At 36.9% G+C, this 16,717-nt stretch overlaps 1 protein-coding gene and 1 long non-coding RNA gene across 3 annotated transcripts in view; both read right to left on the bottom strand.

Annotated features, from left to right (window-relative positions):
• Positions 1-16,717, bottom strand: part of ASXL3 (ASXL transcriptional regulator 3) — a 130,677-nt gene that overhangs the window by 87,444 nt on the left and 26,516 nt on the right. The window lies entirely within an intron of this gene.
• On the bottom strand, positions 5,224-9,075 carry LOC311432360. 2 transcript variants are annotated; one of them, XR_014690008.1, is made up of 3 exons: positions 9,022-9,065; positions 8,813-8,905; positions 5,224-8,643 (listed from the first exon to the last, which is right to left on the bottom strand). It is a non-coding gene; the product is annotated as an uncharacterized lncRNA (long non-coding RNA). The 2 variants fall into 2 exon arrangements; XR_014690007.1 differs by having other exon boundaries at positions 5,224-8,905; positions 9,022-9,075.

The raw sequence follows: 16,717 nt of genomic DNA on the forward strand, positions 1-16,717 counted from the left end.
CACAGATCCATCCCATGGATCCTGTCCCTGTTTAGTAGTCCTTACTCCTCAAAGAAGGTACCGCAGCCTATAACACCAGCCATGCAGTTACATGTTGACTTAAGGGATGTATCCTTGCGACCTCCACCTTTTCCTCTCCCCAACAGGACTGAGAACACTCCCTGGGCATTTGTGCCATGTACCCTGCAGTCATGATACACTCAGGTTCACCGCAGTAATATCATGGTGGCAACATGGATGAACAACAGATGAAGTTTGAGGGCTGGACAAGCTTCAGATGTATCCGTCTGCAACATCTGCTATTTGTATAAACATGTAAACATCCAGATACAGCAAGTATAGCACGTTGGCAGATGGGTGCCTCTGTCTCTGACAGGATAGGGTCTCCAATAACTATCATCCTCTTTCTCCTATTCATGTACATGTTTGGTGAAGCCTCAGCTGGGTCTCATGTCTCCACTGACAAACTTGTTCACCTCTTTCCAGGGCACTTATGCCTGTCTTTCTCTGCAGGCAGAGCATCTTCCTTCTATTGCCAGAAGTCACTCCTCGCTGCAGCCCAAGGCCCAGCGTTCTCGTTGGGTCATGGCCTCTGATGTGTCAGGAATAGTTGATGGTGACCACGTCCTATGGCACATCATTACCATCAAAGTCCAAAGTTAAGTCACACATTGTCCTGAGCTGATTTTCTGTGCCTCATTGTGCTGTTCTTGCACTAACTGCTGTGACAACTGCTAGGTCTGTCTTAGCAGCCTGTTTCCTGGGCTCTGGGAGCTGTACTCTCTGTACCAGTTCTACAGATGTTCCTCAAGCACTCAGGTTCTTGATACTGCTCCATCGAGCTAGCTGAAGACAAAATGCATAGGTAGTCCATAATCAAAAGGTAGCCAACAGAAGCTGTCTGTAAGAGCTGACGGAGGCAAACACCTCCTGGCTCTGACCTGCAGCAGCAACCCACCAGAAGTCCCCAGAAGCAGCAGCTCCCAGACGTTTACTGAAGCTTCCTGAAGAAGAAGCCTGGAAACTGCTGCATCTGCTAAGTCTCTCGTTAGCTGTCTCTGCTGCAGATCTGAAACAAAGTGGCAACTTGTACTGCAGAACAACAGCAGGACTTCAGAGCTGCTTCACCACCCACAGAGCAAGCCCATGAAGCATCTGAGAGCAGCTTCATTAACTTTGTTGCATAGTGAAAAAGGGGAAAGGAATCAGAAAACTTGCCAGAAAACCATTGTGGGCCAGGTCTAGTTCAGAAGGTTGAGCGGGACACCTACTTCAGCATGCTACAACAAGAAAAGAAACCCTGATGCAGCCACAGCTCCTAGCCGCTCTCCTCCACTGACCGATTAGAAGAGTCTCCTGCCTTTCCTAGCAGCCACAGCAGGGGGTTTTGTTACTGCAGTTGTGTCGGCAACAAGACACCACACTAGAGTTAAACCAGTGATAGTTCATCTGCGTACCTGTGTGGAATAGTTTTCATTTTCAGCAACAAGCACTGCATGATACTGGGCTCATGTCACTTCAGCCAGCTCTGCCACTCGAAGCAGCAGCCTCACTTCCCTCTAAGGCAGACCTCATGTTCCTGCCTCCATGCCTTCTCTCCCACCCCTTTTTCCCTTTAAACCTTGATTATCTCCCCAAACAGCCATGTGCATGTTTGTGCCAGCACCCAAGGAGGTGTGCAGCCCAGAACAGGAAGAGCAGCTTGGAGAGAGCAGCATCATTCTTTCAGCTGCAATATTGGTTTACAGTAACTGGAGAAGGATGGCCTCAGCCTGACACAACTGGTTCCCATTTCGGACTCCTCGGAGCAAGTCCTGTATTTCACCCTCTGTCAGCAAGACAACATGCTCCCTCCTTCAATCCTGAATTTATGTGCCAGCTGCAGCTGAGCTGAGCAACCCTTGGATTGCCATGTCTGGCCCATGAAGGCACAGAGGAGGGAAGAGGTGGAGGTACCAAGGCAGGATGACCAAGGAGCCCCAATACACACATTCCTCTGCTCAAGCCTGAGGTTGTATCCCTGCTCTTGCATGATTTCACTGCAGTTTTCCAGTGGCTGCCATTAAAACCAACTGCAAGCAAGTTTATAAAATTAGAATAGGTGCTCACGTACAGACATCTCCCACCTACACCTCAGGAAAAGAAAGAAAACACAAGAAACAAAACAAAACATGCTGTTAAGTGGTATTAGAAAGCAAGTTTAAAAGATAGGCATATTTCAGAGAAAGGGGTTAAGCTGCAGCAATACCTATCCGTTCCAATGAAATAACAACCCACCAGCGCTGCTGAGCAAAGTTCACTAACTACTCTACAGTTTTAAAAGACTGCTTATATTTTATTAGAATTATGCTTTTTTTTTTTTTTTCAGTTCAGAAATCTTTAAATCTTGTAGAAGTTACTCAATGTTGAGCAACTAGACTGTAACACAAGATTATTTTATTAAAAAAAATATCTCTCCCTGACAGGATAGCATTAAAACAAATTGCTATGCAGAACTTAAAAGTGATTTATTTTCTTTACTTTCAGTGGCAAGAATCTTATTAAGCTTGGATTATCCTAATTAAATAGTTTTATTAACTTTGGCCAGTCTTTAAAATTGACATGTGCCAACATGCCAGCCTGTTGGAGCTTGTTATATTACGCCAGTTTAGCCACACCATCCATCTGGCTAAGTAACCAATTTTCTAAATCATTAAGAAAGTTTTTAGCTATGACAATTCCTATGGAAGGTTTTACGTGGAAAGATTATTATCTATTCATTCAACAGCAATGCTGAAACCACCAAGGCTGAATTATTTTAATATAAGGATTTAACTGTTTTTACTTGCTAGGAAGCGATTTCCAGGGTCTTGCTTACCACAAGCTAGTACTGAATACAAGTTCTTCCAGTCAGTTCAAGTTTTTGATTTTGCTTCTAACACTATTAAGCTATAAATCCCTCAGCCACAGTGGAGTTTCTTGGATTTCTTTCCTTCTAATTATTTTCTTTTTTCTCCTTCCTTTTCCTTCTTTCTTCTTCCTCATTTATTTATTCCTTTTTTTCCTCACTCTTTTCTGCTTTCTCCTTTTCTCTTTCCTTTCTCCCATTTTCTCTCCCTTCCCTCCCTCTCCCCTTCCTCTAGCTCCCTTCTTTCTTGTTCTCTCTTTTCTTCCCTTCATTCCCCCCCCCTTTTTTTTTTAACTCTATTCCTTCTCTGTATATTCTCTTCTTTCTCCTTTCCTCTCTTTCTGTTCTTTTCTCTTGTCCTTTATCCTTTTATCCCTTTCATCTTTTTTCCCCCTCCTCCTTTCCTTTTCTTTCTTCGTTTCTTCTCTTTTCTCTTCCTCCCCCTCGCTCTCCTCTTGTGATCAGTTAGCCAAGTGCCCACCCAGCCACCCACCTAATACTCCTCCTCAACAGAAAACAGGGAGAAAATAGGATGAAAAGGGTCAAGACAAAGACAGGGAGATTGTTTACCAGTTACCACGAGATGCAAAACAGACTCGACTTGGAGAAAATTAATTTATTGCAAATTAAAATAGATTTGGGTAGTGAGAAACAAAGATAAACAAACAAAAAACCCACCAACAAAACCAAAATGCTTCCTCCCAGCCACTTTTCCAGGTTCAAATTTCCTCCTTCAATTGCAGTTCCCCTACCTCACCCCATACTGAGTGGTGCATGGGGATGGGGGATTATGGTCAGCCCGTAACAGTTCCTCTCTGCAGCTCTTTCTTCATCACGCTGTTTGCCCGCTCCAGCGTGCTTCCTCTCCATGGGCTGCCGTCCTTCAGGAGGAATCTGCTCCACTGGGGGCTCTCCATGGGCTACACTTCCTGCCAAGAACTTGCTCCGGTGTGGGCTCTCTGCAGGCCACAGCTCCTTCAGGAAATACCCCCATGCTACTGTTTCACATGCTCTGCTTTCCCCCCCTTCCTCTCTGTGTAGCTTTTTTGCCCTTTCTTAAATATGTTATCATATTGATGCCCTGTCACAGGGCAGCCCCAGCCTCTCCTCACAAAGGCCGCCCCTGCAGCAAACCCTTACCATGTAACACCTCTTCTTTCTTTTCTTTCCCTTTCATCTTTGTTGTTCCTCTCTCTCTCCTTCCTCTTCCCCTCCCCCTTTTCTTTCATCTTCTCTTATCTATTCTCCTTTTCCCTTCCCTTCCTTTCTCTCCTATTTCCTCACTCTTTTTTTCCTCTCTCACCTTCCTCTATCCCCCCACCCTATAATACACTGTATTTGTAAAAACTATACTTTTAAATCAGAACCATAGTAATAAATCTTTTTACGAAATAACAATAAATGAGAAACTAAATTAATAAAACTCTGTTCATGTCTACTCAAAACAAAGAAAGGGTAACACTTCATATTCCTTCTCACTAACAAAACTTCAAGGAAATCTCCACAGTTTCTTTCTGTTTCCTTTATTTACAATTAGGGCATGACTTCTAAGAGAGACAGAATTTTGAAACTAAGCATCAAATTATGGGATAATTATGCAGAGGTGTTGTATTTACTTTGAGCATCCAAAACATTGCTTTCAACCCAAAAGAAAAAGGAAGCTAGAAGTTATAAAAACAACTTACTTCTACGTCTTAAGTTCATACTCAATTGACCAAAAAACTACTTAAAACAATTTTATAAAATCTATTATGTCGCATAGAAGAACAAATAAAAAGAAACGTTCATTCCCTTTCAGAAGATTTTCCTCAATGTTCTTGTACTTAAAGAGTAATTCAGCATGTGAGTATGTTTTACTCAACCACCAGAGGCAGGAAAAAAAAAAAAAAAATCAAACAAACACTGATATAAAGAATGCAGACAGGGAGTAATCATAAAGATTTCATCCAAAAGCAAATTATTGTTTTCTAGTAATATTTATTGCTACAAAAATATTTCTGTAAGCAAGAAAATACTATCATACTTTACATCAAAATAAATGCCACTACTATAATTTTGCTGCCTAATAAGTGTCAGGTATGTCTTTAAAATATTTTTGTTAAGAGCTTGTATCTGTATTCAAAGCCTGGAAATAAATATAGAACTGGCAATCACAGGAATTTCTGTATCTTTAAAAAAAATATAGCAATGCAAGATTTATTTTATCGGTTCAAATTAAAATATTTTGGTGGATATAAAAAGTTTAAGTTATATATTTGTTGTGCATAACAGAGTTTAACTTGGCAAAACAGCATAGCAAAAGGTTGGTTCTTTCCCTCAAAGCACCAAGCACATACTTTTATTTTTGTTTTAACTTAATCCAGCTGTTGTTGCAACTCATGCTATTAGTAGATCTCCTTATTCTTTTTTGACTTAAAACAGTTCATTAAGACTGGAACTGACAGACAAATTTCTATTTATCGTATAACTAAAAATTAATCTTATTTTAAAATGTCACAGAAAACACTTTAAAATTATAAAAATAAAATTATAAAAATTCCATCAAATAATTTGTGGAAGTGAAGCATTAGTAACTAAAACAAATACATAAAAGTTTTAGATTAGCCATACTCAATAGGCACACTGCATTCCATCTGAAAGAAAGCTTGATTCTGCTGAAGTCATTAATAAACTCCCTTTAAAAGTAGGGGCTGAGATACACATACAAAGAAAGAGTCAGAAAAATGTAATATAACGTGGCATCACAATCAAATTTCAGTCTTAATGAGAAATCGTTGTCTTCTATCAGTCATTCTGATCACGGTCTCTAAATATTTTTTAATAAATAATTTAAAGCCTAATATAATATTAAAGCAATTGACAGCATCAATCGTGTCATCAGTTCAAACTCCTGCCTTTTTAGAGTTTGTACTCAGAGATTGCTTTTATTCATACTTCTTCAATAATGAATTTAATTTGTACACCCAATAGCTGTAAGTTCTAAGACTTTATTGGCTACGCTCCGTTTCACTCACTACGGTGTCAGAAGCATAGAAAAAATCTTCCAGCCACAGCCTATCAGAAGATTTATTTTCCCCTGTGTTGTATGAAGAGGCTACCATAAATGAGAGAGGATCACTACTAGTAATGTTTTACTTCCAAAAGGCAAGTTGGTGGCTTAAGGTGGCTTTTGCAAAATCTTTGCTCTGAAAATGTTGTATGTATGTGTTAGCCACCTATATAATTTTCCATTCTCAACTAAAAGCAGAGAAAGTTTGAAGGTTTGAAAGGTTGGGAGTGCTAGTTTTGGGTGAAGGGGAGCAGACAGGTAAGAGTGTGTGTATGTGTGTGTGTGTATCTATGCTGAAAGCCAGCAGTCTTTTTAAATCTTCCCCTTTGTCATGTATTTTTGAAGATTTCTTCTCAAGATGTTTCTTGCTGTCCTTTACTGGCTGTTTTTTTTTTTTTTTTTGTGATTCTGGAGGCCAGATACCTTTCTTGACACAAATGATTCCATATCTGATTTGGCCACCTGAAGTATTTAACAATTTATAAAACAAAACTCCCAGGTACATTGGTAACATGAGAAAAAAGAAAAGAAACAATATCAAGTAACAAGGGCCTTTTGCAAGAGAGAGTAATAACTGTTAACATCCCTCACCTGTTTTATTTGTGAATGAAATATAAAAGCAGGCAATTGAAACTCTTTTAGAAAAAAAGCTACAGAATCTTGATAGCAGATATTTTAAGCAATCTTATTGGAACATGTAAAAGGTACAGAAAAAGATAAACATATAAAGAGATAAACATGTAAAAGATACAGAAGTAGTTATGGATGCTTTACGATGCTAAATAGGATGACTATTGATAGCTATTTTTGCCCTCCTCCCCCCTTTTTTGTAGTAAATGTGTGTCATCAAAAGGGCTACTATCAACCATTTATTTTTTCTCATATTAAAAATATAAAAAATAAAATAATATTATAAAATATAAGAAAGCAATAAGAAAAAAATAAAAGAAATGGGGGAAAATACCTTTGTCCTCTCTTAGCTACTGAGAGCTAACAGCAAAACAGTTGTTAGGAATGTTTTGAGCTCTTTCCCATACAGTCTTTGCTACTGGAATAACTGAGCAGAAGATATATTTGAATAAAGTTCTGTGATTTACAATTTTATATGTATGTATAAATAAATGTGAATATATATCTGTAGGTGTATTTACACACTCAAGCACATAAACAGTTTTATACATACAGCATTTAAGTTCTTCTGTTTATACTTTGATTTGATATATATACATGTATGTTTTGCTTCTTAGATCTCTGTTGATACTGTAAATATTTGCCAGCCACACAACTGCTGGTTTTAGCAAGCAGCTACAATAAAGCAGCCTGTCTCACTGACAAATTATATGAATTACAAGCAGAATATGGGGGAGTTCCACACTCCTGAAAGAAAATCAGATATTTCTTAAAACATACTTTTCCTGCAGATTATACTAAGTAAATAAGCAAAAGAAGTTTGGGCACTTTTCATAATAATTCTGTTTTGAAATGAAAACCGTGTGCATCATATAATTCTACATTAATTAAGAGAACTATCTATGAGACTCAAAATAAAATAAAATGGAATTGCTGGAAAAGAAATCCACATCTGTAACAAATTTTCTGACTATTTATACCTGATCTTTGCTATAGTCCCTGGACATTGGAATTCTGAGGTTTGTTTTGGTCTTCACTCTACAAAAACATACTTCAAAATCTTAAATAAAATATGCCAATGCATGACTAAGAGAACTAGTAAATTTTCAGTTCTTACAATATGAAGAAAAAAAATAAGAGAAAATAATTATGTTCAGATATTTTTCCCTTCAGTTAAGAAATGGTTTAATTACAGGTAGACCAAACCACATACCCAAAACTTTTCAGAAACATAAAGACATCCATAGCAAACTGATCCAGAAAATAAATTACTACTAGAAAATGATGCTTTCATAGAAAGCCTGACAATGTTTTCTTCTTTCACATTCAAGTAAAATGCATTTAATTCAGTCTGCCAGAAATGGCTATGCTTCTGCTCTATGAAAAATATGCTAATGATGAAAATAAGTACTTGACAATTTACTGAATACTGAGCGGAAAATCTGTAATGAATTGCCTATGTTGTAGTATTCAGTTTAGGCTCTTTTTTTTTTTTTTTTTTTTTTCCCAGTTGCTGTGGAATACTAGAAATAGCATAAAAACAGATTATACCATTTTGTGGGATGTTGAGCATGTCCCTTAGGACAGAGTGCTTAGAAATAAAGACAATAAAAGTCAGCCGTGGAATAAATGAAATTCAAAGCAATAATAAACAATAGGTTTAAATACTAACTCTTCAATTCAAAAGAGAAATGCAGAAACCAAAACAGAAATGCAGAAGAAATTCAACCCCAACAAATAAATCTAAATCAGCAACTAGTAAATTGAAACCTAGAATAATTCATCTTACACCTGCAAAAGAGAACAGCTACTTAGGTTACTTGGATGTGGCAAGAAAAGCTCGTAAATCCATTAAGCCAGGCATGTGTTCAAGTTACCAGCCAGATTTGAATGTTCACTGTAGGCTTCAAGTCTTCAACAGATCAAATTCTTTTCTTAAGAATATTTTAAGAGACAGTTCATTCAAAAGATGACTCCTTCTAGCTAGGCTCCATATTATTCTCTGTTTTAAAGTTTCATATATATATGGCTGCCACTATCAGGCTTTTGTGTTGAGTCACTTTTGCCCAAATAGTTCCTAAAGGAAATACAGCAGATTATTCTTGCCTTTTCTAAGCACAAGAGAGCTGAACAAGCTTGCTAGCTGGTTAGTAACTCTTACTGCATTTTGCCTCTAACTAGCACAGACTGATATTAAGCTCTCTCGCAGGTCTTCTGTCTTTTACTCAAAAATGTTAGTTTATTACCTGTATGACAGATCTTCATTTCTGAGCCAGGATGGAAAAAGAACACATTCTGTCAAATCTCACCTTCACAACGATCTTTGAGAAAGCTTGGCTCTGCACAACAGTAGATGCATATTACTGGGAGCTCTGCTATGTCCTGGTTCCTCTTAAACCAAAAGATGCTGGCAACACAGGCCAATAGAGGTATTAAAACCAAAGAAAGTATCTACCTTCCACATAGTCATGGTTCCGTTTATACAGTCACAGGACAACTTTTAGAAAAAGGAACAGAAAAACACCATGTAGACTGTGGGAGATCTCATCTCTTCAGTACTTGAAAAAAAAAAAAAAAAAAAGAAATCAGGCTTAATAAAGCACTACATTACAGGAAACACACTATACTCAAACAGGAAAAACAAGAACCAAAGAACGAACAAACAAACAAAAACCTTGCACTGCTGAGGATGGATTACTGATCTATTTTCTTACTCATAGCTTCTGTATGTATCTGATAATTTTGAATGTGTTTATATCTCTTGGATATCCCTATTTAGTTTCCCTTTCCGAAAAAGAAAAGGAAAATTCAATGCAGAACTACTACCTGAAAAAGAGAAACATTAAAGAAAAATAGATAGTATACTTACACATTGCTAAAAGAAAAGTTGCACTTTCTAGGAAAAATGTGTGAAGCCAGTCTTGACACAATATATAATTTAGGATAATTTTATACATATGGCAAGACCAATTTATAATGCAGGAAGTTCCTCTTTTCATCAGCCTGAACTAGATTATCACTTTTCAGTTTCTTTCAACAGCAGTCTACACTAAGATGCATGAAATAGGAGAAAGAAAGCACAAGTTAAATTCTTACATTAAACATCAAAATATGCTGAGAAGGGAATTATTACAACAGTGCAAAAAGCCAGCGATGAACTTGTTGGGGAATTTACACACTTTAGTTTTCATAGCTGATGCCATTTACTTCAAAATAAAATGTCCACTAATAGGAAGTTTGTTTTTTATTGTATAAAAAAAATAGATCTTACAAGATCATCAACCTCTGTATTGCTATCCATTCTTTGTTACTGTTAAGCTGTTGGATTTACTCTTTTATTAAAAAGGAGTACCTTTAATATGGCTTTAATATATTACATGGATCTTAATTTCAGCAAATTAGAGTGTGATAAAGGAGAGTTGGGCATGCATTCAAAAGATAAAATATTTTTGCCATACAGACTGTTAAAAATTGAAACATGTTTATCACATCACAAAATTTAACCACCACCATTTTTTCTGTTACAGTAAAACAGATTAACTTTAAGATGTCAATGCTTCCACTGAATTATTAAACTTTAATGATCTTATGAGTCACTCTCCCTTACCAGTAAAGTGTCAAACAAATAAAAGAGCATTACATTAGTATAGTGCTCTTTGAAAAAGTACAGGTTAGGTTTGGGAGGAAGGTGCAGAAACCTAAGTAACTGCACAAGTAAAATGGAAATATTTTTAATAGTACTGGGGAGGCAGGTGTCTAACACAGATTGCGTTCGTATTTTCCCAAGCTTTGCAGACATTCTGAAGAGAGCTGCTAATAGATTTAAAACAAACAATTTTATTGCAGATCTTAAAAATAATAATAAAATAATAATAAAAAAAATAAAGAAGCAGTATTTCCCATCATTTCCATAAAAGGTGGAAACATTATGATAGATGTTTTAATGCCCAGACACATAGAACTATTGTACCAGTGCTCAGTAAATCAAAAAAACCGAAGTGTTGAACACTATATGCGTTAAAAAAAAAAAAGGAGAGAATCAACTGAGCATACAGGCACCGGCCTCAGCACTATGACAAATGAGGGACAAAGTACAAAAGGGGAAGCCATATGAACTTTTCTAAGCTGTTAAATAATATAGTGAAGATACCAGGCATGATAAGAATGATGGGACTGGGTTTTTATTTTCCTATAACTTCTCCTGGAACCAAACTAAAGAATAACACTAAGTTGGTCCTGAGCCAGAATATGAAGTAGATACTAAAATCTGAGATGTCGACATTGTAGTCCTTTAATAATTTCAGCCACACAGAAGGGTAGAATGAATGGAGTTTGAGTCCTCATACATGAGAAGGGATGACAGCAGATTGGGGTAATAGGAGACCATGGGATTGGTGACCTAGTTTGAGAAAGAGGGAGGGGAGGATTCATGTAGCAGCAACTCTTGGTACAAGAGACTGCACATTGATGCAAAGAGATGTTGCACCAAGATGCCAATTTAGTAGACAGGATATTGGGAGTGGAGGAGCAAAGGACCGGGATATATTCTTAGCTTTGCATTCACTTTGAAAGAAATTACTTAGCTTCTCTCTCCTCCCTCTTCTTACATATGCTCAATTAATATTCATAACAGTAAGAACAGTATCCTCCAAAGCATTCTGAGTAATACTCAAAAGATTCTTGTTATTTATACTGTGCCAATTATCATCTGAAGTATTTCCAAAATTAAATCCACACCTTAATAAAACTAACAAAGGCATCTGCATTTGACGTAAGTATGATGTTTAGCCTGCCTGTAACATCTGGGGCGCACATTACTACATGCACCATGTAAAAAACAAACTAACAAAATAACAAACAAAACAACAATGAATCAAGTAATCTTATCAAACATGCTGAACGCAGACTGATTTTACTGGACTGTTTTATTGAACAGACTCCATTGTCCTATGAAAGGAAGAGGAGCAACATTGAAACAAAAAACAGCCGCAAATCATTTCTAAAAATTGAAACATGGAGCAAAAATGAAGCTAATGGTGCTCAAACAAAAAAAATGCATTCAGCATAGTTAAGGATCTTATATTGAAATTTATAAGTATACACAATGGAAGAAAGATGATCACTAATAAATAAAAATGCTATCATCTGTGCAATTAGCTGATGGAATATACTTGAGATTTTGTAATTTTATATCTGTTTCATTAGCACAGAACGACAGTTTTCCAAAACAGTGCAAAGACAAGATTACCATTGTACAGACATAAGCAAGTTACCTTCATACTCACTGTAGGGTAATCATAATGCAGCAACAGGGAATTGGGAATTACCAGACCTACCCACAGGGCTACTTTTAAGCTTCAGTTACTACTGCAGTTATTTCAGGCCTACATCACTATCAAAAACTGAACTTGTTATCACGGATGGTATGACTATGGAAGTTACAGTCCCAGCTTTGGAACGCAGTATGGAGGAAACCCACCAGTTTTTACCAGGTTAAACTGTACTGTGGCATAAACCATGCTGGAAGCACCTAGGCAAGAAGGAGCAAGCCTGAGATTTTCAGCCGGTGTACTGTAGCTATCAAATTGGGTGTTTTTTTGTTACACCATGAAGAAAAGTGTTTCAAAGAGGTATCTGAAGTGAACTTAGGTAGAAAGACAGGTAGTATTGAAAGATTGTTTCTTTCACTGCTCTGCAGCCAAAAGCCATATCTGTAGTTACATAAGGGTCAACCCTTTAATGCTAGGCAAAAAGAATGTGAACAGCTGTCCCTCTCTTTTCCCATCAAGGCTTCCTTTCAGCCCATTGCAGGGAATAACTACCTTCAAGACAAAACAACATATTCCTTCAGCTGGAAAAGCTCCCAAATAAATTCTATCAGACATACACAACCACAGAGGCCTTTCAACTGTCTGTGCTCTTCCTTTAACAATCAGAGCCTTGAGACAAAAGCTGTGGTTCTTTCAGTGAAATTTTAAGAGCCTTTGGTTATTAAAGGGCACTTTATTTTATTTTATTTTTTTTAAGTGGAAGATAAAACCTGTAACTTTTGAATAATTACAGATCACAGTGACATCTTGGAATTATTTCACAAAGAAAGGAAAGAAAAAAATCTGTCTACGTGCATAGACAATAAAACAAGGAACTCAAGATAAACAACAGAAGAGAGCTGTCAGCTCATTTAGCCTATTTACAGAAACAGCAGCATTCAGAAAGGGTTTTATTTCTAAGTCAATAGCTCTAAGGATGAAGTATTCAAAGGCTTGAAGAGACACTGTCAAAGAGATCAAAGGATTCAAAGGTAAGGGTAAATTTTTCAGGAGTATGATCTCACTTCAGAGATAAAGACAAACCCTGTACAGATCATGTGTTTTATTCCATTGATGACTGTTCAACAACTCAATCTGGTTTTAATTCTAGCTAACCCACTATTTTAATATTTCTGAACAAAGACTGTAAACCTACTAAGAGTATCTTAAGATTTATTAGGGTCATACTTTGCTGCTTTCCTGGGCTCAGAAGACTTAATATGTTATGATATAATTCATGATAGATATTATCAACAATGTGAAAGAGAAACAGCACTATTGCCAGTGGCAAGCATCTCTTCTTAGTCTTCTGAAAGACTACTGTCACAATAATAAATCAATAAGTAGTTTAATCTTCCATAGGAAAATACAAAATATGCAGAGAAAAAAGGAGGAGAAGTTAGGACTGATGCCGTGATTTTCATAGTTGAAATAAAGATCAAACAAACACCAAGAAAAAGAAGTTTAAGATCCTACTACAAAATGGAAAATGGACCTGGAAGAGAGCATTTTTTAACCTCTTCTGGGACTGCAGCACTAAAGGACATGGCTTAGCGATGGGATTCGGTAGGTCAGGTTGATGGTTGGACTTGATGATCTTGAAGGCGTTTTCCAACCTAGATAATTCTATGAAAATTCCTTGACAAGACAGAGGTCAGTTGCTCCAGCTGAACAGCAAAAATGTTATGAAAAAGATCCCATACCAGGGTTCGTAATCTTGAGTTTAATGGAGGAAGAAAGTAAATAGCTAGCATAGCTGTGGGCTAAAGTTGCACTCCAAAAATTAAACATTTCTTCTCCCATTTTGAAAGTTTATTGGCTTTTAACTTGTACTGAAAAATCTTTGGCTTTAATCTTTTCCAGACATGAAGGCAGACAACGAGTCAATTTCCCAGCCTTACCAAGCAAGGGGAAAAGAAACTACAGAAAAGCCAACACATAATCTATGGCTATTAGCATCATACATCTATCAGAATTTGGCTTGATATTTTCCTCTGGGACTCAAGCAATATGTATGGCTCCAGTACTTCAAACTGATCTAAAAACATTCATAGAACAATATGAATCAAGGGATACACTATTTCATTCCCCTCATTCAAAGCATGATCAACCAAACCTACATAGCTTCTGACAGATTAGTTACTTGTGTAACTAAATTGTTCTTAGAGAGATGTACATGTCACGTCTTTCTCACAGCTTATGACAGAACTCAATTATAGCCATTAGAAAAAAATCTTCTTTAAGTCTAATCTCAGTCTTTCCTCACTACAATTTAAAGGCCTTATTTCTTGACCTGTCCATATCAGATGGACAGGGTAATTTATTCCCTTACTTTTTCCCCCATCTTTTACGTATCCAAGGATTCGTTATGTCAAAACCCAATCTTATCTTCCTTAATCCAAACACCTAATTCATACAAACTTCTGTCCTATTTTTATCTGCCTGACAATTTTAAACTGTATTCTGTCAGTCCTATCCTCCTTGAAGTGTACTACCCCAAACTGAAGAGAATAGAGAGATTATTTCCTGTGGTCCTATAGACAATTTCAAGAGGGGAGAAAAAACAAGAATAGTATTAGGATCTTTCTTTTTTACCAAGAAACCAGGAGAATTTGAGAGAAGGAAACATTTTTTTTTTTTTCCTGTGAGAATCAGCAGGTTTTTTTAAAGCACATGGCCTACTTAAATACTGCCATTATGACTGTGCAGGCATCCCTTGGGGGGAAGAAAAAAAAAGTCATGGGCAAAAAGAAACATCTGGCAACTTATGATTCTTCAATTTTAGGAAAATAAGGAAAAACACAGAATGAAGAAAATAGGCTTCAGGTAATTAAACTTCAGGCAACTCAGAGAACTGACAGGCAAAGTCTCCAGAGAAATCCCTCACCCAGCAGGCACAAACACATTTCTGTAAGTGCACCAAGAGACAGGAGACTGGCTTGCTCTTCAGTGAAGGGGGTGGCACCAAGCACTCACCCCCAAAACAGAAGAGTGCTACTACGTTTTCTTTGCTGGTACACAATTAGGAAAATATCTATGACACCTAGTAAAAGCAATATCAAGCACAGAAAAAAAAATGATTTGATAATTAAATAAGTTAGATATTCTTATATCAGCTAAGTCTATTTGAATTTACTCTCAGGTGTTTAGAGCTGACTGGATCAGTTTCAAAATTATTAAAGATATTTTTGAAAACTTGTAAGAGCACAGCAGCAATTCCAAAAGACTGGAAGACACGTAGGGACTAGATTTTAAAAAGATGGAAAAAGGAAGAGGCAGAGAATTAGACAGTAATTTAATTCCAATTCCCCTGAAATATGGAATAAAAATTTTGAAGGATTTATCAGATAAGAAATCGTGTAATACATAGATCTGTCAAAAATCAGTTACTTCAGATCTATGAAAAATAACCTTTCTGAAACAGTACCAGACCCTGTAGATAAAGAAGGAGAGTAGGTATCATATACCACAGCTTCAGTAAGTTTCTGGACCTTGTTTCTCACGCATCCTTCATAAGAAAAGGAGAGAAATATAATGCTGCAAAAGGAAACAACTTCCAATACACAGGCAAAGATAAACTTGGAAGGGATGCATTCATGTTGAAAGACAAAACTACTTAATAAAGCAACCTTAATAGATTTGAGAAACCACATGCAGAAAAGCTGAATATAATTCATAAAGACACGGGGAATTCTAAACCTTGAAAGGAATCAGTAACACCACACATACAAGATGGAGAATTACAAGGAAGGTTGCAGCACAGTGGAAGATGGAAGAGGAGCACAGAGGTTAGAGTTGCCCATACTCAGACCAGCAGTCTATATCACAATAGCAAAACAGCTAAAATCTCATGCTAGGGTGCATAAACAGCAGGCTGCAAGTCCAAAGAAACCTACAGTGGGACATGGAATTGTTCTCAAAAGAACAGGGACAGTGGAGGCTGGGAAGGGAAATCCAGAGTGCTGTGCACAGAAGTTAGCTGCTGTTTATCTCTGTAAAGAGATTTCAGTGTCCAGGACTGTTGGCTTGGCACTGCTCACTAACGCCACAGGCATGAATGTAAAATTAATGCTTCTCACCTGTCTCCACCTCACCCCAAAAACACCATGTATTTTCTACATCCCCGAAAGGTTTGCCTTAAAAGTTTTTAATACTTCTAGGTAGCAAAAGAACTACTTGCCTGCTGGCCATTTGGCAACCAACCATCATAGCAGGAAAGGTATTAAAAAAACAAAATTGAACCATACATCCCTCGAGATATATGGATCTGGGTAGGTATATAACCTCTCACAGTATGTTAGTAGCTTTTTATTTTAATTTCTAACTTGTATCTGCTTTGGAATTTTCCTCCTATTGTATTTGATTATTTCAGTAATAAAATATAAATGTGGAACTTGATGTCTTTATTGCAAACAAACAAAAGAAAAGGCTGAAGAGTCTGACAGTGTCTTTTAAAGATTACATGTAACAGCTACAATGAAATTGCTGAAAATCAGACATTATTCATTCAGATTTACTACCACAGCAAAAAGCTTTAGATTAATTATTGCTGCAATATATTTGAAAAATGACTAAGCCAATTAATCTCGTTCATCTATAAATGGAACAGCAGAGACAAGAATTTTTAAAGAACTTCATTTAGGATTGCCAAGGTTCTACTGACAATGATAATCAGTATAAAGGAATTAGTAAAGTATATTAATGTAGTAACATACTGCTGGCACAACTCCAGACTTGAAAAATACACAAATCATTACAGAATAAAATGTGCTAGTGACATTTGTGTGCTTATGACCAGGTGATTACATATAATAAAACATACACCCCTCACTCATCTTAGGT

This window comes from Aythya ferina (genome assembly GCF_964211825.1).
Source record: "Aythya ferina genome assembly, chromosome: 2".
In the NCBI taxonomy this organism is placed as follows: domain Eukaryota; kingdom Metazoa; phylum Chordata; class Aves; order Anseriformes; family Anatidae; genus Aythya; species Aythya ferina.